This window comes from Microcebus murinus, chromosome 28, assembly GCF_040939455.1.
Source record: "Microcebus murinus isolate Inina chromosome 28, M.murinus_Inina_mat1.0, whole genome shotgun sequence".
In the NCBI taxonomy this organism is placed as follows: Eukaryota; Metazoa; Chordata; class Mammalia; order Primates; family Cheirogaleidae; genus Microcebus; species Microcebus murinus.
The window spans coordinates 3896697-3920529 of record NC_134131.1 but is presented as its reverse complement, the minus strand read 5'-3'; the positions used below and the strand labels follow the sequence as shown (position 1 = coordinate 3920529).

Sequence of the window (23833 nt, the reverse complement as noted above, 5' to 3'; positions counted from 1 at the left end):
GCGGTGTCGGATTGGGCTTCGGGTGGCTCTCCTGTCACCTCCGATAAGAGGTTTAATTTTCTCCAAAGAAATTGTGACTCTCTGTCTTTAGCTCAGGCGTGGGGACTCGTGTCGGAGTTTGCTTTTGCTTTTTCCTCCCTATGAAAGGAAGGGTGCATGCGAGTCAGCCAACCCATAATTTGCAGGTAAGTCTTCCTGAAAGTGAGATGAAAGAATTTCAAGATATACACAGCAAAGAGAGAGAGGGGGGGGACACTCACTCTTTTTTGTTTTCCTCCTGCAGTTGAGGTGAGCCACCAGACCCTTCCCAGAGCCTGGGAGCTCCCGGCAGGATCAGTTAGTCCCTTCCACGTCTAATTGGACGGACGTGTCACAACTTGGGCGATTATTCTTTCTCTCTGGCTCTCTTTTCCATTATCTTCCCACACTTCCAGATCCATTTGGAGCAGGTTTTCAGCCTTGCTGGGGCGGAAACCTGTTTTCCGTCTCGGGCTCTCCCGGCCTCGCTGGGCGGGCGACAGGAGAGGTGGGGACAGGGCTGAGGTCCCCAAGCCGGCAGCAAGAGCGTCCTCTGGGCGCTTGTTGACATGCTGGTTCTGGGGCCACCCCAGACCGACTGGACCTGCCTGTCTCTTTCTGCGATCGCCAGTTCACACACGTCGAGGGTCCAGAAGGGCCAGAACGTTTTAAACGTTCGTGTATGTGTTTTTTTTTTTTTTTTTTTTTTTCAAATAGGAGCATAAGGGGGCCGTCGGTGGGGACGTCCGTGTCTACGCGGGCGCTGGTGCACGCTTCTCCCTGCCGAGGTGCCCACTTTGCATGCTGTCCTTGCCTTGCGTTCGGAAGCCACGAGTGTGGCCGGAGCTCCTGGGCGAGTGGACGTTTCCTGTTCCACGTCCCACCCTGACGATGTCGCCGTGTCTGAAAGCAAAAGGCGCCCGGCACCCAAATCGCGGGTCCCGGGCAAGACCTTGCCTTGAGGCGTCCGTCGGGCCGGGTTGTTTGGAAACCTCCAAGGGATGCAGCTGCTAAGGCGATGAAATGGGAAACCGAGGCCACATCGGGGGGTGGGGGGGAGATTGTGGGTCGCCAACTGGGCTGTGCAGATGGGGACTCCATCAACAGCAAGGGGACTGCCGGGTGCCAATCACGGGCTCGTTCACACGGGTCTGTTTTTGTGCAAGGGAATTATATCGGTAGGTGGTGACGGCTTTAAGGGTAAGTCTGCCATTCTGGGAGAGGGTTTTGGGCAGTGGCTTGGTGACACCATCCCCCTGGGCTGAAAGAAGGGTCGAGCCAGCCCTTCTTTGGGCAGTGGGTCCTGAGGCCAGCAGCCTCTATGTTTGTAGCGCCAGCCATTCTATCATGCAGGTGTCTCTGTCCCCAGCCGGGTGGTGACCGACATTTGCATATTGCGGTTGTCCTAAAATAGGATACACACTGCAGCTTACTGTCATGGCGCGGGGGGGGCGGCCCTCACACAATTTATGCCTCTCTGAGAAAATGTCAACTTGTATAAATTCAAGATTATTTAGGAAACACTCGCAATTTTGGTGGTCTTATTGAATAAAAAGATAACTAGATTGCCCTAGCATGGAGAAAAATATTGAAACCACGTGTAGCTTTATTCTCTTTTGTGAAATTACGGAACAGGGCATAAATTTACCTGAGGGTAGAAGATGGCATTGCCTTGCTAAATTCACCTCTAATGGGTTTAATTTTTTTTTATCCTAGTGTCAAAAGTGAGGCAAATAATATTCATTCACTTTCTCTCATAGTTTCATTCCTTCTTCGCTCATTCTTTTTTTTTTCCCAAAGAACATGTTGCTCGGCTCTCATCTGCAGGGAACAAACCTAACTTTGGGAGCGATGGTGACAAATTTTCCTTTGCTGTGTCTGTCCCTTGCAGACTGATATATTCCTAGTCTCATCTCCAGAGCCACCCTGGGGTGAGGCTTTGTGGCCTTCTAGCATCGTAGAGCTGGCGAGGAATGTGAAAGTACTCGTGGTGCCGTGATTTCATGCAGTGGGGGCCGGGGGTGACCAGACCTAGTTAAGGCAGAAGGTGGGAACTCAGATACCTCAGGTCGGACAGGAAAACTACTTTATTCATAGTATTTTTTATTTTTTTATTTTTTAAGAGACAAAGTCTCACTTACTCAGGCTGGCCTCAAACTCCTGGACTTAAGCGATCCTCCTGTCTCAGCCTCCCAAGTAGCTGGGACTACAGGAATGCGCCACCATGCCCGGCTTTCTTCATAGTAGATTTTGCTCATTCCCTACTTTTCTGATCAACTACCACCGCAGGTAGAGTCTAGTTCTGCATACATGTGTGCAGATGTGTATATCTAGGTGTATATGTGCAGTGCATGTATGTAGGTTTGTGCGCCTATGTGTATGTGTTTGTGTGCATACGTCAATAGGTTTATATGCATGTGTACAGGGGTTTTCCCAGCATTTTAAGGAGTGCCGTGGTAGAGACAGCTGGGACGCACACAGATGAGGGCACCAAAGCTCAGAGAGGCGAAGCGACTACCGCGGCATCCTGGCGGTGTTCAAAGTCATGCGTCCTCTTTCCCCTTATTCGCTTTAACGTGAATGTCGTCACCTTCCACCTCACTCTTTGTGCAGCTACACGATTACTTGTCAAATCGTAACAACACACAATTACTCCACACCCCCGTTTTTGCCATCTCTTTATACGTTTCGAATATAATGCACCTCATATTTCTTTTTCTAAAATTGCTTTAGAGTTAAAATTGCTTGCAAGTTTTTATTATTATTATTATTATTATTATTATTATTATTTTTTTTTTACCTAGCGTTTTTCGTGAAAGAAAACTTTAGAATTTGGCTGTAAATGGAAAACCAGTATGAAGGTGTACCCTAATGCAGTGTACACCGTGAAAATAAATACCTGGCTACTAAAATGTGGGGTGTGTGTGTGTGTGTGTGTGTGTGTGTGTGCGTGCACGTGTGTATGTGTGCACGTGTGTGTGTTTGTGTGTGTGTACAGGCTCACCCATTCGCTACCTAAAGCCATTCCGTGTACCTCCCATGGTTCTTGCAGTGCACTTTGGGAAATGCTGAGCTAGACCAGAAACCTCCAAATCCGTTTGCAAATGATGTGGTGGCTTGAGAGACCAGTCTCTGAATGACATTGCCCTCGGCGCTCTGCTGGCCGAGGTGACAGATGTTCATGGAGACCCAGTTTCTCTCTTACCTGTCAAGAGCAGGTGTTAGGTACAGCCTTGCCCGGTTTCACGCAGGCCCTGTAACCTCTGTAAACAGCTACTTTTGATTTGTTTTCTTTGCAGTTCTACAAAGGTCTGAAGATATACTTTGGAATATTGTTTTTGCCTTTTGTTCTCCTTATGTGCCTCTAATTTCTGATTCTTTTTTTTTTTTGAGACAGAGTCTCACTTTGTTGCTCAGGCTAGAGCGAGTGCCGTGGCATCAGCCTCGCTCACAGCAACCTCAAATTCCTGGGCTCAAGCAATCCTCCTGCCTCAGCCTCCCGAGTAGCTGGGACTACAGGCATGCGCCACCATGCCCGGCTCATTTTTTCTATGTATATTAGCTGGCCAATTGATTTCTTTCTATTTATAGTAGAGATGGGGTCTTGCTCTTGCTCAGGCTGGTTTCGAACTCATAACCTGGAGCAATCCACCCGCCTCGGCCTCCCAGAGTGCTAGGATTACAGGCGTGAGCCACCGCACCCAGCCTTAACTTCTGATTCTTAAATTCTTAAAACATACAACCTTTTAAAACGGTATAACTGGCTGGGTGCGGTGGCTCACTCCTATAATCCTAGCACTTTGGGAGGCAGAGGCTGGAGGATTGCTTGAGGCCAGGGGTTCGAGACTGGCCTGAGCAAGAGAGAGGCCCCATCTGTACAAAAAATAGAAAAATCAGATGGGTGTGGTGGAGTGTGTCTGTAGTCCCAGCTACTCAGGAGACCAAGGTAGGAGGATCGCTTGAGCCCAGGAGTTTGAGGTTGCAGTGAGCCATGATGACGCCACTGCACTCTAGCCTGGGTAACAGAATGTGAGACCCTGTCTCAAAAAAAATAAAATAAAATACAAAATAATAAAAAAATATATAACCGAATCAGTGCTTTCTTAATTCTTCACAGTGATACTGGCTGTCAGTGAGTAACTGGAGAAAAGCATTCAGCTTGTGTTGCCCCAGATTAAATCTCTTGGTTGGGAGTTCAGGTCCTACCCTTGGGTTTCTGGAAATCCACAGCCGTGTTTGTGTCTGAGGTGAGCATAATAAACTATTTCGGTTCTGACAGTTCCTAATTTCTTTTCACTGTTAGCTCTTGTGAGTGAAGGAGCAAATCCAACCCTTTTATCACTTCAAAATAATTATAGAAAAAAGAACCAGCGTTGAATGCAGTGTGTTATGGAAAACAAAAGAAAGGATCACATCGTTGTTTTCTGCCCTTGCTATTTGAACCCAGCTCCCCAAAATGAACAGTACATTTATACGTTATGGAGCCCACGAGGGAAAATCCCAGAAAAATTCTGCTTAGCCTTTTTTCCTGTGCAGGAGAATATGCAAATGGGCTTTCTGCGGACGCTGTCACACCCTGGCAAAGGTTCTGTGGGTCCCTGCATCTTACTGAGCTGAGCCTCCTGCCAGCTTGGAGGGTTTGATTGTTTTTGCTAATAGAGACACATTTTGTCATTAGAGATACCCAAGTGCGGGGTCTGCCTCTGTTCTTTTTGAGTGTATGGTCATAGAAATCCCTTTGGCTTTAGGTGCAATTCAGTGGAGAAAAACATACACCACACACACACACACACACACACACACACACACGCACGCACACACACTGCACAAGCACACAGAATTTGTGGAATTGGCAGGGAATAAGTGAGCCAAATTTGGCCTGTAGAAATTAACACTGGCAACTTCGTGAGTAAAAATTACATGAAGAGCGCTCATGAGGGAAGGAAGAAGGAAAAAAAAAAAAAAAACTAGGATAACAGTGCAACAGACCACATTTCCTATCCACAGTCTGTCTTCTCGGGGGTGTTTGTCTAAACAGCATTGCCAGTTTTTCTAAACAGTGCTGCTGATATCCCAGATCTGTAATACGAAGTGGATAGGCGGTGCGGACCAAATGCTCGTTGGGTTGAGAGTTCCTTTATTTGGCCAAATTAAACCCAACAGCCTCAGCTCTGTCCAAACTTGTGCTAGTCCAGGGCCAGCTAAGATGCCTGTCCCCATTTGTAGATCTGCAGAGAAAAAGAAAATGATGCATTAACTCTTTCCCATCCTTTTGGTTGGAAGGAATTTAGCTCCATAGAAAACATGATCAATTTTTTTTTTTTTTTTTTTTTTGTCTCCTAAAAGCTGGAAATGTAATACTTTGAGATTGTCTCGGATGTGGAAAAAAAAAAACAAAAAAAAACCAGAATCACAGGAAGCTCCATGTGGTTTTAAGAAAGATGCGTTCTGATATTAAAAGCTTGTGTGGATGGTCTATTATTTCCCTCTGCCGTCCTTAGCATGTGCTAGAGAAGGGAGTCCAGAAGCACAGTGCGCATTTTTAGGAGGACAACTTGGAAGGGTTCGTGGTTTTGGTTTTGGTGCCGGGTCTTGCACGTCTTGGTCCACAAGCTCAAATAGAGAGCTAATTGGAAGTCTAAAATCAATAACGGTGGAACGGAGCCAGTGTGAAACAGATGCCGGCATAAACCATCTGTAAATTCCATGGTGGGTGAGGTTGGGGCTCAGAACGTTTATCTGCATCCCGGGGGGGGGGGGGCCATGGGGCTGAGCCCCGAGGATGCCACGCGTGGGTACCGTTCCACTCCACGACACTCCGCGCCCCAGCCCCACCTGCCGTGTGACATGTCTTTGCACAACGGCTCCGAGCATTTTGTGAGGACTCCTCCGTTGTGTTCTGCAGATACCAGGAATCTAGTGCACGAGGTTGGGCTTTTGTTTTTCATCAGAGACTGACTGGTCCCACTCACTCCAGGGTGCTGTCTATACCCGCCTGAGTCATCTTTTCAAAATGCAATTATGATCATGTCCAGGTCACCTGTTCGCCAAGCTTGAGGTCCCTTTTGCCAACCTCCCACTACCCTCATGATAAAGACAAAATTCTGTAACAGGCTCAGGGCGGCCTTCATGCTGCAAGTTTTATTTCTTCTTCCCTCTATACTTTCTTCCCTCCCCACCTTTTTTTCCTGCTGCAGCCCACCTTGGTTATATCCTGCTTCGCTTCCGAGTGCCCCAGGGCCTTTGCATGTGCCGTTCATTCTGCCTGGAATATGCCTCCTCCTCCTCTTCACCTCCTCCTGCCCACCCTTCAGCTCTCAGCTCAATCCGCACCTCCTTGGGACCCTTCCCGACTATCTCAACACTCCTCTGATATTTTCATCTGGCTCCATATAACTTGCATTTATGGCATTCGTTTCTCTATTTTGTACCCACATTCTTTGTTTCTATTTTGATTACTATCTGTCTTCTCCCTCATTCCAAAAGGCAAGAACGCAAGTTTCCAGGTCCTCTGGTCTCTAAGTACGGTGCCTGGCACAAAGTAGAAAATTTGTCAATATTTCTTCGCCAATGGTGAGAGTAGTTGGTCTGCCACTCCCCGATGATCTCAGCTTTCTGTATTCTTGAGCCCCTTTGAAGTCCTATTTTAAAACCAAACCAAATGGTTTACTTACAAACCAAGTGGTTGCTCTTTAAGTGGTTTATTTTATCAGTTTTTTTTTAAGTGGCCTTTATGTTTTGGGGCTGAGGTTCTTTTTGAGGGGTGATTACGTGTTTTGTGGTGTCAAGGACAGTTTGTGGTCATGACTATTTTATAATGAAAGACCCAGACACATCAGATACTAAAGGCTGTAGTAGGAAAAAAAAAAGAAGAACAGCTGATTTTTGAGTTGTGTTCTGCTTACACTTGCTCTTCCTAATGATGAGTCTGCCTGTCTCAGTCTCTCTTCCTCTGTTCCCTGGGTATTATGGGGCCATTGTGTCCCTGTACCCTTGCATAAGCCACTTCAGTCTCTCAGTCACGGAGTCCTTCCCCGTAAAATGAGAGTTGGATTCCATGCTATCTACGTCCCCTGCTGGCTCTCACATTCTAGGTTTTATTTGTGTAAATATTGGCTCACACATCAAAGACCCAGGTTCAAAAACCCTGTTTTTATGTCTACATCTTATAAAGCCTCCATGGCTTCATGAAACATATTTTGCTATCAACAGGAGTGAAAACTACAGTCAGAATTTATAGACTGAAAAATTGCCATACTGAAAGATACTAAGTTGTTTGTTTTCTTAATCACTGGGATCCTCATTTTTTTTTTCCCCCCCCATGGGACTTTAGATAGGTAATCTATGGAGGAAATCAAGGATTCTCTGAACACAGACCAGTTTGGGCTGTACTTGTTTTGTTTTATTGAGAATATCTCAGAACCCCTGATACAGCCATGTGCTTTGTGAATTTCCAAGGGGTGGCTATTGTATATTTATTTCACTATGGATCCCCATTCCTTCTTTGAAATACGTGTGTGTGTGTGTGTGTGTGTGTGTGTGTTTGTATGTACTGAGAGTGGGGTTCTAATACAGATAACTCTTAAGATATGAATGAGAACTTAATCTTATACCTGGATTTTTCATAAGAGTATGATTATAGATACTTTGGGTGTGCCTTTTCAATTTTTTTTTTTAATGAACAACAGTAACAAAATGCCACGAAAACGTATAATAGTATTCCGAATGAGAACGTGGTCATGGATAATTAAATGAAGCCAGATGCAGGATTTGCAAACCAACCCCGGAAGCCATGAGATTCTGCTGATCCATCAGTGAGTCCTATTTAAAAATGTAAGGGCCTGATCTGAGTTGTTTTTTATTTTGTTTGCTCTGTGATTGTCTTATTATTCGTTACCCGTGGCTTTACCATCAGCACGTCCCGCCTGTATAGGGAGGGCTCAAAAGAGGGACCTCTGTCCCCTTGTCCCCTCCTGCTTGGCAGCCTGGGGCACGTTCAGAAGACTCTAAGAGCTATGGCATATAGTATTCCTCAGACCAGAGGCACTTCCTTCCGTTTGTTCCCCATTTTTGGTAATTGGAGGCAAGACCTAAACCTTACCCTGCGAGTCCTCGACTTGGCAGATGAGGGTGTCGGCGCGGAGGCTAAAGTCTGGGGACACGTGGGCTGCAGGAGGTGCCCCAGGTGTGGGCCGTGCACCTGTTGGCTGGGCGCAGAGCTGGGTGCAGAGGCAAAGGACCGTGGCCTCGTTGAACTTGGGCATCGATCGGAAACCCCAAGCGGTGGGCTGTTTGTGACAGCTGGCCAAAACGCAGAGCCCGGACACGGGAGATCCCTGTCCCCTTCTCCTGAAAGTCCCAGGGAGGCGATTGCAAACTGTTCTAGAATCGCATCTGCAAAATCGTTAATCGGATGTTAAACGGTTTGGATGGCCAGCGGGCCTGGGAGTCGAGTCCTCTCTGTGGCCTTTCTTTGCCCTTGGTGGCCAGCACTCCCGTGGGTGGCTTTAGCAAGCAGCTCCGCACAGCCCAAGAGGGGACATATCCATGGCCTCGAAGATTTCCTCTCTGTCCCGTCTCTTGCTCGCCTGCCTGGAAGTTCTCCTCTCATCCTTGGCTCCTTCCCTTAATTGCATATCCATTTATTTCACAAGGAATGAATGTTTATTGCTCAGGAAAAGGAGAAACGAAAAAAAATAAAAGTGCATATAGGTAATGAGGGAAAAAAAGATATAAAAATTGTTACTGGCAACATTTTGTGGTATTTCCTGCCATTGTCTTTTCCTTGGCATGTAAGCGCACACACCCATATATATATATATATATTTTTTTTTTTTTAAAATGAGGTCATACTGTACATGCCGTTTGGTAGTTTGTCGTTTTTCCCTTCAGAGATGTTGTGGAACTTATCCTGATTTGTGTCAAAAACCAAAACAGACGGGCAGAGATATGGCAAAGCAAGGGAGCAACGTCGTTTGTTGGTGGAACAACTAAGTAACACCTGTATCTAAGGTGCAGGTACAGGTGTCAGAATATTGTGCTTTCGACTTGCCTGGATGTTCGAACATTTTCCTAATAAAATGTTTGGGGCAGTGGAATTCCAGTAGGGGATGAGAAGAAAAATTAAACAAGTAGTAAAAGCACTACTTTTGTGTGTGCATATATATGTGTTCGTGCGGGTGTGTATGTGCATGGCACACGTGCACATGGCATCTTGGTCTGTTGTCCGTGTAGATGCGTCCCGTCCTTTTGAATGGCAGCTCAGCATGGCGCCATGTGGACAGAGTGTCACTTACCTAGCAAGTTTTTTATTGATTGGGTATTGAGGTTATTTGTGTGTGTGTGTGCGTGTGTGTGCGCGCTTGTGTTTTAATTAAAGCCAAATAGCTAGTTGGCTTGTTGTTGGTTTTGTTTGCTTGTTTGTTCGTCTCCTTCCTCTATCTCCACGTGTTTTCAGAAGACCAAGCCCTGTGTGTGCCTTGGACGGCCATTTCTCTACATCAGGAGACAAAGCACCTATTGCAACTCCTGCTTTTGTGTTTTACTCTCACTACGTGTGAGCACAGGTGGCACGCTGATTCTCCAGCCGGTTAGCCTATATTAAGCAGGACACTATTTTTAATTAGACAAACATATTCAACATCAACTGTGTTTATTCTCGCTTGCCTATTTTCTTCTTAAAGTGACGTGCAGTGTGAGTGGTTGTGGGGGGTGCCCGTCGTAAGAAGGTGGAGGAGGGGAGGCGGGGGCCATCGTACCGTGGAGTCAGTTTGCCAGATGGGAAGGATGAGCCCAGTCTCGTTGGGGACCCCAGCCTCCATGGAGGACCCATCTTTTCCTTCTGCATCTTTGGGTCTCAGCTTACCCAAAGAGAGGGTTGGGTTGCATCAGCTTGCAGTATTCAGAGTGGCGCATCCCTCTTGGGTAACGTTTACTTCCAAGGCTCGTTGGGCTTTCTTGTGCCTCATTTGTGGTCACCTTTGGCTTTGCGTTTCAGGCCCTGGTCTAGCCCACGGTGGCCGGAGTGCTGTGCTGTTTTCATCTCCTTGACCGAGTCAGGGCCCTGAGATCAAGGCGGAGAAGTCTGGGGGCCCCTTTGATCAGACTCTGCCCCTGAAAACGACAGACGCCGCCGTCCTAGAAACCTGTCCCTCACCCCCACCCCATAAACCCCGTGATGTCTTTGCAGAGGGTGGCTTGGGAGGTGGTTACTTGGAGCCTTGTGCAGTTCCAAGAAGGGCACCTGAGACGGAGAGACATTCAGCCACTTGCCCAAGGGCGCCCAGACACAAGGACCAAGTCTAGGGGTCCCCAGGCCACCTCAGCCTCTTGGAGGAAGGTCCCAAGGATTTTGACTAGAATGCCAAACAGGAGAAAGAGCTCCAAAAACCAGGCCATTTTGAAGACTGTAGGAGGAGACAACTGCCACAGGGCAAGATAGGGACTGGTCTGTTTAGAAGCACTTCGACTTTTTATAGTAATGAGGACAATCCTTGTCATTTTTTTTTTTTTTTTTTTTTTTGAGACAGAGTCTCGCTTTGTTGTCCAGGCTAGAGTGAGTGCCGTGGCGTCAGCCTAGCTCACAGCAACCTCAAACTCCTGGGCTCGAGTGATCCTCCTGCCTCAGCCTCCCGAGTAGCTGGGACTACAGGCATGCGCCACCATGCCCAGCTAATTTTTTATATATATATCAGTTGGCCAATTAATTTCTTTCTATTTATAGTAGAGACGGGGTCTCGCTCTTGCTCAGGCTGGTTTTGAACTCCTGACCTTGAGCAATCTGCCCGCCTCGGCCTCCCAAGAGCTAGGATTACAGGCGTGAGCCACAGCGCCCGGCCAATCCTTGTCATTTTTGAGGCTTTGGGGCTTTCCCTATCAGCCACAGTGATGGGCACCGTCATGTTTCTTATCTCACTGGGTGTCTCCACCTCTCAGGGGCTGGGGTGAGCTTTGGGGATCCCACTCCCCGCACCCCAGATCACCGATGAAGAAATTGAAGCTTGCAGAGAGAGTAAGCACCTCGCCCGGGCTCAGAGTTCTCAGTGGTGGAGACTGTGTTGGAATGGAAGTCTCCCTCATTCCAGAGCTGGTGGTGCTTGCTTGTTCCGCCCCACCGGAGGAGGATTTAACTGATGCCCCTTTTTATAGGTCACTCTCCGTAAGAGACCACCTCGCCTGCCACCTACCTGCCAGCATCACGTGGTCAGAAAACAAGGTAAAAAGACCATTCGACCTGCAGTGCAATTCCACAACAGGCTGGTTCGTTCACCAGGAGAGGGGCCTGGTACAGATTCGTAAGAGAGAAATGAATGGAGCAAGGCGGCTACAGATTTGTAGACCTACCTCCTGTGGATTCCGTGATGCCAAAGTGTACCCATGGACATGCGAATTTAAAAATTAGTTTATGTCCCACTGTACCCCTCAGAGAGTGGATAGATTCTTCCAGATCTTTGCACACAACTAACCTTGGAGCCCCTAAAGCAAGGCCTAATAACCTGCATCTCCAGGATTCAGTGGCTTGCCCGCTACATGTATGAAGCCATGCATGATATGACATGATACCTCCAGTCAGCTCCCAACAGGAGCGCTAGGTGAGAAAATAGATGCACACCAGTCATTTAAAAAAAAAAAAAAAAAAAGCCATATAAAAAAATGTTCTGGGGAAAAGGCATTTATTGCTTTCCTATGCAAAGGACAAAAATGTGATGTGTCTTTCAACTTTGTCATGGAACAAAGCAATAATATTCCAGGTGAAGTCCTGATTAGTCCATGATACAGCCCTCGGAGACATCAGAAACGCAAAATCTGATGTTTGGGGGGGGAATTCTTAAAAATGTATCAAAGCAGTGTTTGACATTTGTTTCATTAATCCTTTGGGGGAGGACACGGGAAACGTTGATCCAGTTTGGGAGGCAAGTTTAAAAACACATGGCTGCCCCTTTTGACTAAGCACGGGGACACAACTTTTGGGGAATGAGGAAGGCAGAGCCTTTTGTGAATAATTACTTTTGCATCAGGAAGGATAAGCTACAGCTGAAAGCACACCATCATTTCTTGGAATAGAAAAAAATTTCAAAACAAAAATAATTCAGGCCGGGCGCAGTGGCTCACGCCTGTAATCCTAGCACTCTGGGAGGCCGAGGTGGGGGGGATCGCTCGAGGTCAGGAGTTCGAAACCAGCCTGAGCAAGAGCGAGACCCCGTCTCTACTAAAAAATAGAAAGAAACTAATTGACCAACTAAAAATACATATACAAAAAATTAGCCAGGCATGGTGGCGCATGCCTGTAGTCCCAGCTGCTCGGGAGGCTGAGGCAGGAGGATTGCTTGAGCCCAGGAGATTGGGGTTGCTGTGAGCTAGGCTGACGCCACGGCACTCACTCTAGCCTGGGCAACAGAGTGAGACTCTGTCTCAACAAAAAAAAAAAATAATAATAATAATTCACCTGAAATCTATAAATGATGTAATCAGCTGTGATACAGAAACGGATTTTTTTTTTTTTTACCTTTTAAGAAAAATTGTGGGCAGTTAATTCAGTAAAAAATATCACAAGATCAATAATATATCTCAAATCTTTTCAGCCTACTTATTTGCTTTTTTGAGATGGAAAATAACTCCTAGGCACAATTGAGTGTGAGCATTGTGCTTTCTTTGCAGTACCTTATTGTGTCTTCTCCCAAACTCCGAGTGGTCAGGTCCCTGATATTAACCATATATTTGACAGGCGAGGGAGCTGGGGTTTGGAGAGAGAAAATAACTTGCTAGGCCACACTGCTCTCACGGGAGGAACTGAGACTCGAACCCAGGCATTGTCACTCCACAGTTGGAATGCCGAACTGTTTGCTGGACTAAGTTGTTTTTATTTCAAGGTGTTTTGTCTTAAATTTTCCCACTGTTGATTTCAGAAAGAGCCTGAGATCTCTTTTCTTTCAAGGTCAGTCATTTCGATTCAGGCTTCTCTTCATTCAAAAAAAGCTAGAGGAGCCTTAGTGAGATTGTCCAGCCAGGGACAGCTTTACCTGCCAAAGGGGACACAGAGCCTGTGGTGTCAGCCCATTCACTCACTCACTCACTCATTCGTTCATCCCCTTGTGCATTTGTTCGCTCACTCATTCGTTCATCCGCTTGTGCATTTGTTCGCTCACTCATTCGTTCATCCGCTTGTGCATTTGTTCGCTCACTCATTCGTTCATCCGCTTGTGCATTTGTTCGCTCAACAAACTACCTCGTTGCTGGTGACCTCCAGGTTCTATGTCCCGCGCTGGGCATGCAGACAAAGCCACGTCCTGCTCTCGTGGCACCTGCATCATGTATGGAAGGGGAGGCAGAACTCAAACGAGACCCGACGTGGCTCGTGTTGGGAAGTGGCATGGAGAAAATAAATCAGGGCGAAGAAATGGAAAGTGTAAGTGAGGAACGTGCTATCATTACTTAGGAAGGATAAGGAAGAAAAGGATGGCGCCGAGTCTTAAGGGGGCCACGAGGCCATCTGAGCGGGAAGAACATTCCAGAAGGAGAACAAGCGAGTACAATGAACGGCCCTGCAGGGAGAGACCCACCACCAGAAAGAGACCCCATGCCATCCGTATTAATCTGCAGCCACACTTTTCCTTCCTCACTGGACTGTTACACGTTGCTGGGGGAAAAAATGTCAGTGTTGATCTGCATTGAATGACAAAAAACCTGAACAGGGCATTTCTGGTCCCAAAGCTTCAGTAAACGTTAGAATGTAGCCCAAAAGATCTGTTCATTGATTCTGCGGTCTTAAGACACATCTTTTTCTAGCCAACTTCGTGGTTTATTTTTACTGGGCTGTAGTGTCATCCCAGTGATTAGAAACCAGGCTCTCTGTATTTGGCTGTGCAATGAATATGATAGGCTGGGGATCCGGTCTCCCCCCTCCCCCGCCTCTAGTTCTCCATTCAGAGCAAACGGGGAGGATTGTCTCTGTGCTCTGAAAAATGAGTAACTCTTGCATCATGGCAGAGCAAAATCTCCTCGAACCGTTTTACTATATCTCACCTAAAAGGTTCCACTTGCATCAATAAAAATGTTATCCGATGCTCCGTTCTTAAAATTTGCTTTGCAACAAACACCATTGCAAGTTGTTGGCATCGACCCATCGGGGAATTATATTTTCCTGCAGAAAAGAATTCTGAAATCCACTATTTCTTGCCGGACATCCCTGGCAGGATGCATATCTAAAAAGCTTGTGAATGCGTGCATGGTAGTTGGCGGCCCTGGGCAAGCCTGATTAGCTGGTTTGCAACTTGCTTGCTCTTCTTAAAAATTATTATTATTATTTTTTTTTTTAAAAAATCACCCTTTCTTGCTAAGGGGAAATATAAAGGCATCAGAAACGCACTCACTGCAGCATTTCGTTTCTGATATCCATCGACACAGAATAAACAGTTAAACTGATTTGAGTTTGAATTGTCTCTGAAATATCTCCTTTATGGTTGGCAGCCCGATGCAAACATTTCCGCCTGTTGCAAATGAAAAGTGTTCAAGTTGCAAAGCCCCCTGAAGAACGGTTTTGAGGGTGGGAATGTTGTCAAGCTCTTAACTAAGCCGCCCAGGAGTCGTTGGCAGCCACGAAGATCCCTGCTTGACTCCTCCCTTCCCCGATGGAGGAAGACAAGGAGAGGGGTCAAGCGGAAGGTCTCAGAGGAGGTCACAGGAAGAATAGCGTGTACACCGGCTGCCAGGGAAGCAGGCACAGAGCTCCTGAGTTGCAGAGAGAGATGCATGTTGGCTTGTGCAACATCCAGATGAGCAGGAATCTTTGCCTTGTGAATTACACAGGGCCCAAGTGCACCAGGCTAATAGGAAATGCTGAAATGGAGATTTTGTTGGTTTTTTTTTTTTTTGGTCCCTATTTTAGTGCTGTTTATGATCTGCCAGCAGGAATATTTTACGGCATCAAAGACATGGCCAGAAAGCAAAAAGATGTATACACACACACACACACACACACACACACACACACACACAGAGTTCTCTGTATCTCCCAACCCTGATACCACATATGGCCTTTCTGAAGGGAGTATTGTGTGTTGTTTAGTCTTGGAACTTCTTTCAAAGATAGGATGTCATTTACAATCCTCGGGCCATATGTTTTCAGACTTAAGAAACATGAACTAATCTTTTTCTATTTTGAGGAGTAATAAATTGAAAAGATAATTACATAATATGGTGCATAATTGTAACTCTGGCTTGAGCCATATGTGTTTAATTTTAGAAAAACATGCGTGATGACAGGTTATGAAAGGATGAAACTATTTTAGTCTTTTTAAGGATTAGAAGCATGATTTTTTTTTTTTAATAAGTGCCTCCCCCCATACCCCCTCCCCCAAACCCCCGCCTCAGAAGAAACAACCCAACACTCAAACCCAGTGCAAAGCACCCGACTTGAAAAAGTCATTTGTTTTTTGTGGTGGCCACTGGCAAAGAAAATTCGAGTTGGAGGACATATGACTTCCAAGCTCTACTTGTAAAATTAGATGCAGGCTTCTGGGCTCTGGGGAGCTGGGTGGCGTGTGGCTCCTAGCGAGGGAGCACTGTGGCGTCGCTGCATTTAGAACCAAGCGGAGATGGCTCACGTGACTACCCGATTAGAAACAACCCGGGTTAGCTCTCTCTTTATGGAGCATGGTAGCACGGCCAATGTGCCATGTCGTGGCGGGAGAAAGGCAAGATCCTTTCTTTCCTTCCTTCCACGAGTATTTATTGAGCACCTTCTAGGCTCCGAGCGCTGGACTTGACACCTGCGTTTCAGGGTCAAGTACAGTAGTCCTGTTGAGACCGTAAAGCAAGCAGGAGGCTTCAAGGCACCTTTGGAATGTGTCACTTTGCCCACGATCATCGTGACCTCGAGGCAGAATTGTCAGGTGTGGGGGGTCGGAACAATGGTGCCCTAAAGAAGTCTGCATCGCAGTCCCTAGAACCTGGGAACATGACAGTTACATGGCCTGGGGGGGGAGTCGAGGTTGCACATGGAATTAACATCGCTAATCAGCTGACTTCTGAGATGGGGAGCCCACCCTGGAGTATCCAGGTGAGCCCAGTGGAACCACGAGGGTCCTTAATGTAGAGGAGGGGCTGGGCAGAGTGGCTCACACCTGTAACCCCAGCACTTTGGGAGGCTGAGGCAGGAGGATCGCTCGCGCCCAGGAGTTCGAGGCTGCAGGGAGCTGCGATTGTGCCACTGCACTCCAGCCTAAGAGGTGACAAAGCAGGGACCCTGTCACAAAAAAGAAAAAAAGAGGACAAAAAAGTAGAAGAGAGAGGGTGAAGACAAGGAGCCTGAGAGATGGGATCATTGCTTGGGAAGTACTTGGCCCAATACCGGTGGCTTTCAAAGTGGAATACCCTGATTTGATTTTTTACATAATGTGTACATGTATGAAAACATCACACTGTACCATACACACACACACACACATGATTATTACGTGTCAATTAAAAACAAGCGAAAAAAGGGGAAAAGGGAAATGGACAGGAAGGGTCCACAGGCTAAGGAATGCGGACAGTCTTCTAGAAACTGAAAAGGTGGGGAGGCAGGTTCTCTCCTAGACAGATTGCAGTCCTGTGGATGCCTTGATATTCGGCCCACTAGAGCTCATTTCCGACTTCTGGCCTCCAGAACTGTGGGATAAAAAAAAAATGTGTGTTCTTTCAGGCTGTTACATTTGTGACAATTTATTGTAGCATCAAGAGGAATCGAATTCACTGGGGAAGGACCACGTGCCTTGTGTTGTAGTTCTTAAGCAAGGCTGCAGGTTGTAATCACCTGCAAAGCTTTTAAAAAAAAAAAAATACTGATGCCTGGGCCCTCCACCGTAGTAATTCCTGTTTAATTGGCCTGGAGGGGGGGGGGCTGGCCATCGGCATTTTGAAAGTCCCCCAAGTGATTCTGATGTGTGGCCAGACACAACTGGACACTCGTTTAGGGCCTAAGGCCGTGGCATGAGTATCCAACATCTGCTCTTTGCTGGCCGGGTGTCTGGGCAAGTTATTCCTTTGGCCTCAGTTTTCCCATCTGTAAAATGGGGGTGCTGTGAGTTCCTACTCAGGCTTGTGCACTCCGGAAAGGGCAGGTGTTGTGCATCTCTCGTGCTGATTGCTCACTAAATGGCAGCTACTGCTTCTTTTCTTATCACGATGATGGTTTGGATGCACAGAACGTAGCTTCCTTTGACGAGATAATAGTATGCACAGGGCCTGGGCAATTCACAGGGCCACGCCTTGTATTCGCAGCTGCGTTCAGAGGTAGCTGCTATTATTATTGTACACCTTTCCGCAGTGGAGGATGGCACGCCTTGGGAAAGTTCAGCCCCGTGTCCACGGTCGCTCCTGTACTGAGCAGAGGAGCCCGGACTTGAACCTGGGGCTCTCGCTGACGTCGGGGCCACGCCTGCTCGCCCCCTTGTCCTTGCGTAGGCCTCCATGGCAGGCCGCCGTGCCCGGTGGTGCAGCGGCCTTGCAGGTGCAGCACAGGCCATTACCAGTGTCGGGCCTTGGGCTGGGGGTGGCGTTTGGCCCCAGATTCAGTCTCTGCACGATAAACCATGTGGCCCCGGTGCCTGCCGTCAGGGAAAAGGAGCTTGAAAGCCGTGGGCATGAGGACTCTTAGCAGTCTGCCGTTTAATCTAATCTCGGGTTCAGTTGATACTATTGATTAGTTTCTTTTCAAAACCCTGTGAGGCCTATGGGGCTTCTCTGTGTGGGGTAAAATGTTATTCTTCTCATATGTGAGTCGAGAAGAAAAGGTGAAAGTATACAATTAATTTGCCTGCACTTTCTCGCGAATTGTATGCTGGGTTTCTGTGAAATGCTGTATGGAACAATCTTCCAAGCAAATTATTGTTATTTACTCTGACTTTTGCCTGCATATTTAAAGTCAACAATTATGGGTTGGGGTTTTTTTTTCCAGGTTTTTTTTTTTTTTGGGGGGGGGGGTTGCTTAATGGCCTTTTGTACAATATTTTTAGAAACCTGGTCAAGTGTCACTAAAAAAACCTGCACCTTGGCCCTGTGACTACAGGGAACCGAGTTAACAATGTCACAGGTAACAACCAAGGCCTGTTTCCAAAAGAAATAGCCCAGTGGCTTGGGGGTCCCCATTGGCCATTCCCCTCTTTTAAGGTAATTATCTGGAGGTCAGCACCATTAAGTCTCTTTTGCTTTAGAAATACAATATCTTTTGTTATCATTGGCATTAGTATTATTAAAAGCAAATAAAATCGATCGTCTTCAAAATTTTCTGTTCACATGGTATTTATTTTGATGGGCAGTTTTGTTGTCTTTGGAATTCTATCATTCCTTGGGGCCTTCACTTTTTTTTTTATCAGAGTGAGAATAAACTCTTTCTTATAAATTTGGGAGATATATATGTATATATACAGACATACACAAATATATATATATATATAAAAGGATTATTGATGTCATATAATCCTTTAATCCTAGTCCAGATCTTGAAACTGTTCCCTCATTTTCATGTCCTATTTCTTCTTTTCTACCAGCTATCGCCCAAAAGCTTTCAGGGGTGAGCCACATGTTTTTTTTTTGAAAGCGCTGTCTCCAGGTTTTGGAGGTCCACGTGAGCATTTTGTCATATCAGGGTTGTACACTTGCTGTCCCAGCTGGAACTGAGCAGAACAGCTCATTTCAAGAGTCTGGGGACATGCACAGGCCATGCATGGTCACACTAGGGTTTTCCGAGCTGGAAGAAATCATTATTGCTGATTTCCAGATAATCTGGGTGATGATATTTCCACCCAAAGCAAAACAAAACACTAAACTTCCTCTCTTGAGACACGGATTTGGCTTTGCTTATAAAATCTTTCATCTGGCCGGGCGCGGTGGCTCACGCCTGTAATCCTAGCACTTTGGGAGGCCGAGGCGGGCAGATTGCTCAAGGTCAGGAGTTCGAAACCAGCCTGAGCGAGACCCCGTCTCTACCAAAAATAGAAATAAATTAATTGACCAACTAAAAATATATATACAAAAAATTAGCCGGGCATGGTGGCGCATGCCTGTAGTCCCAGCTACTCGGGAGGCTGAGGCAGGAGGATCGCTGAGCCCGGGAGATTGAGGTTGCTGTGAGCTAGGCTGACGCCACGGCACTCACTCTAGCCTGGGCAACAGAGTGAGACTCTGTCTCAAAAAAAAAAAAATCTTTCATCTAATGAAGAAGACACTTGGCTAAGTGTGTGTGCAAAGACAACCCAGTTGATGGAGAGATTTTCAGACCATCTCCAGAATTAAGTTGGCAGTGAGTGGGGGGAGTGTGGGGAGTCCAGAACATGCAAAAAAAAGTTAGAGGAGCATGCAAGGATTAGCAGTCATCTGGACGCCCTCTACCCTAAATGAACAGTTGTTAATATTTGTTCTGTTTGCTTCTAGATGGATTTAAAAGCCATAAAACATTACAGCGATAGCTAAGATCCCCTCTGCCTTTCCTCTTCCATCAGAAGCAAATGCCATCAGGAGTTTGGGGTACCTCATTCCATTCCAATTTTATACATTTACTTGCATAGGTAGCCTTTTTGGGGAGAGTGTGCATTTAGTTTACAAGTTTCAAACTATACAAGTATACAAGTATCAAACCATACAAGTATACAAGTTTACAATTATCAAACTACATTATATCCTAACTACCTCGTGCTTTTTAAATTCAGCAACTGGTTTTGAAAAAGATACAACGTCAATTAACTCTCGCTCACCCTGCTAGAAGTCTATACAGTATCCCATCATTGGACGATGGATTGTGCTTCTTCATTCCATTGTTGATGGAAGTTTATAATTTTGTTTTTCCCTGCAGTAAACATCTCTGGCATGCACAAGAATTTCTTTAGAGTAAATACTCAGGAGCAGAATTACTGTGACAATTCCCTGCACCTCCTGAGGTTTATCGAGCCCCAGCTTGGAGCCTGCCAGCGCACCAAGTGGGGAAGATACTTAGGTATCATTCCTTCCCTCAAGGAGCTTACAACCTGGTGGTGAAGCTGGGGGTTGACTCTGTGTGCAGAATAACTCTTGCCTTCCGGCTGGGGTGTATCGGTGCCCCGAGGAAGAAGCGATGGCTGTTTTAGGTCCCAGTGCCTAATGACAGATGGATTCAGATTTGCATCGTGGTGTCCGTCCACTCTATCCATTGGAAGGGGAGCCTCGTCTATAGTTGCGGGTTTTTAACAAGATGTAGAGAAGGAAGGCATCAGCCAGTTAGTCCAGGGCGAGAGCAGAGAGATTTCGAGAGCCCAGGGAAGGCTGTCCAGCACACAGACCTGTCCGTGTACTTTCTCCACCACTGCTTTCGAGAAGCTAACAAAAGCCCAGAGAGGAATGCTGGGAGCAACAGCAAATACAAATAGAAGAAAAGAGAAGAAAAAATATAAGGATAAAAGGGAGGAAGGATTTCTGAGTGCATGCCTAGGCCTGACAGCTTGTGGGGACAAGACGAATTTTTCAGTCAATATGAGAAATGCCATCTCCACCAACTGATACCCTCCCCTGGCAGCTGCCTCTCTTTTATCATTCCTCTTGATCCAGCATCTGGAAAATGCTAGAAGGCACGAGAATGTAAGTTCCAAGTAGGCATTGGTGCCTGTTTTCTATCTTGGTTTATTTTCAAAAAACCTTTTTGAACTTTTGAACTGTTGGTACCCAGGGGGCAGTGTGCAGGGGAGTTGATAAATAAAGATAATGTTGATGTGAGTACAATTTCTTTCATATGTAACCAGAGAAGCATGTGAGTTTCAGATAAGCTTTTCTTAGAAAAAATAAAATTCTAAATGTCAAAGTTTTTTCGAGTCTGGGGTAGGGGAGACTCTAAGACTAAAGGACTCTCAGCCTTAGACATGAGACACACCGATTAGCAGAAAACCAAGCCAGGTAAATTTGGCTGAAGACTATTCTGTTTTTATAAAATTTAGACCCTCGCCCCCCTCCACCGGATATGTTCTTCTGAAGCCTCTGTTTATTATTGTGATTTTACTTTCTTGGTCTGAAATAGCCACTTCCTAATTCTTCCCCAAGTGAATTGAAAAATGGGGAAGGGGAGGTGTCTACATCTAACACAATGAATTTTACCGGTCTGGGAGTTTCTTCTCTTTATAAATAAAACTAATGGAAAAAAAAAAAAATTCAGCTTCGTTTACTTCCCAAGCATCTTTTGAAAATCTGAGGTCTTATATTCAGATAAAAGTAAATGTGGAGGAATAATTATACATAAATTGATAAAACAGAGAAGGTGTGTGCCTCATAAACACTCAATCCAGTTAACCACCTACTTTTTCGATTAAATTGATACACATTTTGAAATAAATGGTTTCATTGCATTCATGCCAACCCTGGGTTGATCCAGCCAGGTTAATGATATTGACAAGCTTTACCTCAATATTGGTGACATATACATAATATTTCACATACTTAGCAAAGCATTTTTTTTTTTAAAAGATGAGTTCGCCTCCAAACTCTTTCAGGAAAACATACGCTGCCCAGTGCAAAGTGAAAAACGAAAGCTTATCATATTAAGAAAAATGTATGCATCTGCAAATAGTGATCATAATCATTAGCATGTGTTAATCAAATTTGGCATCTGCTTTCCAAGTTTCAACTTTTTGTCACTGTGTCTTCATGTTAATCATCTTCAGGTTAACAGATTGACGTGGACCATAGCAGGCAGTTGCTAGATATTTTTTGAGTTCACAGGTGAAGAAAAATGTTTGAATGACTCGGAGAGTCATCTGCAGGGTCTCATGTAGAGATTTCATGGGAAAATGAAGGTTTGCAAGAAGTGCGGAGGTCGGAGTAGCAGACCGAAGTTACATGTGAAATGACTTTGCCCTCGTTAAAGTTTGACCACAGGGCCGTCTGATTCATTGCTCTTACATATTTTAGATGTGTGCATTTCAAAGGTTGCGATGTGGTAAGAGGAAATTTCATCATGCTCCGTCTAAGGAGGGTGTAGGTCATCAAAGGTTCTCAGCCCCCTTCCCGCACCCACTTGTTAGTTGGTGCTTCCTCCTGGGTGGGTGTTGGAATTTTGCTCTGTGCATTTGATTTTTACGGACTTTGAGGAAGTGCATAGGCTTTTAGAACTTTAGGAACATCCAGGAATTACTTATTTTGAAACTGGTTTCAAAAGATGATAGGATGAAGGATATTTTATCCCTAAGTATAATTAATCACCTTTTTCATCAATCTCTAGTTTGTAGTTTTTCTTTGTCTTCACGATTTGGGATCATTAGGAAGGTATATTATGAAGTTGTTTGATGCCTTTAGGAATATCTATGTGTGTGTGTTTTTTTGTGTGTAATATATACACACATACATATATACACACCTATACATAGGTACACATATAGATCCACACGTATACATGCGGTATATGTACAAACGTGCACGTATGTGTGGCTGTTAAGTTTTCTAAACCCAAATAACTCAAGTTTCTTTCCTAACATAGAAAGTCACTTCTGCGAACAGTTGAAACATAAATATTATAATCAGCGAGGCATCACAAATAATTTTTATGTCTAAATCAAGCTATTAAATGCTTTTTTATTTTTAAGTAGATAGGGGAATAAAATAGCTGCATAGTTCGTAAAGTGGTATGCCATTACTGCCTGCTGTGCTTTTTACACTCGTGAAGTCAAAGCGGATTAGAACTGTGATCAGTGTATTATCCTATATTTCTCATTTTGCATTGTATTTCCTTTTCGAATACCTTTGTAGACTAAATGGCTACTAATGACATAATTACAATTGTTTGTCACCACCATAATGCGTGATTTCCTATCTCATCATGAAGATGTAAGTTAGATAAAGGAGGAGTTTTGGCAGGAAGACAAAGTGCAGTGATTTATTAAAGGCCAGATGTGGTTGTTAAAAGCTTTCTTCCAGAAGGCTCAATTGAGTGATGTGAAATGGGAACGCAATCACTCCGCACACCCAGCCTGTGCTTCTTGGTGGGAGCGACATAGTTGCTCATGGAAGCATGACAAACGAGCCACATGTTTTATTGTTGTGTACAAATTTCATGTCGGAATTTAAACAGGGTGAGAAAGGTTCACATCAGCTTATACCAGCAAAGTAGGTGTTTAAAGGAAACTAATGAGACGAAAGGGCTGGCGATATTTTCAGTTTGCTTTCAGTGCTTCATAGCAAGAACTGAAATATCTTACGTGTCTGTCAAGTTTCAAAGAGGGAAAATCCCAGCACTGTTTCAGAAAAAAAAAAAAAATAAAAAATGAGAGGTTAATATGAGAATTCAAAGAAATCAGAAGCAAGGGGAGACAAGATATTATTTAAGCACTGTTGACACAAACCGTCTTGACATATATACAATCAGATTAGATGGATGCTTCTCAGGAAAGAGGCACAATTTCTGGTTTTAGTATTATTTGCACACACAAAGCTCTGTTAAAATAGTGTTAAGACACTGCAGTGATAGAAGCTATGAGTGGTTCTAAGAGTGTTTGGGGGCTTTTGGAGGAGGAGGAGGGAAAAAAGAAGAAAATGGTTCTATCTTAAAGCTATTCTGTGGTCAAAAGGTAGTGATCTCTCTGTTTCTCTTTTTTTTCCCTGTCTCCTTCCTTCCTTCTTCCTTCTCTTTCTCTCTTAAAATTTTATATGGAGAAGAATGACACTGCAGGGCTGGGTCTATATAGACTGCGACCTGGAATTCTATTAAACAGAGGAACTTTCCCGTCTCTTCCAGTGTGGATAGAAGAATTATTTTAAATAGTGTGAGTTGAAGACATCAAAGTTCTTCAGATTAACCCTGAGGCCAGCAAGAGCTTTGGTGGCA

The 23833-nt window shown here is 45.2% G+C and overlaps 1 protein-coding gene across 10 annotated transcripts in view; it reads left to right on the top strand.

Annotated features, from left to right (window-relative positions):
• FOXP1 (forkhead box P1) overlaps positions 1-23833 on the top strand; it is a 706173-nt gene that overhangs the window by 255628 nt on the left and 426712 nt on the right. For 9 of the 10 annotated variants that reach the window (XM_075998545.1, XM_075998535.1, XM_075998540.1 and 6 more), the window contains one exon: positions 11167-11233. The exons of the other annotated variant lie outside the window; for it this stretch is intronic. The gene's annotated coding sequence lies outside the window, so the exon portion shown is untranslated. The remainder of the gene's footprint in view (positions 1-11166; positions 11234-23833) is intronic. 10 annotated transcript variants of the gene reach the window in all.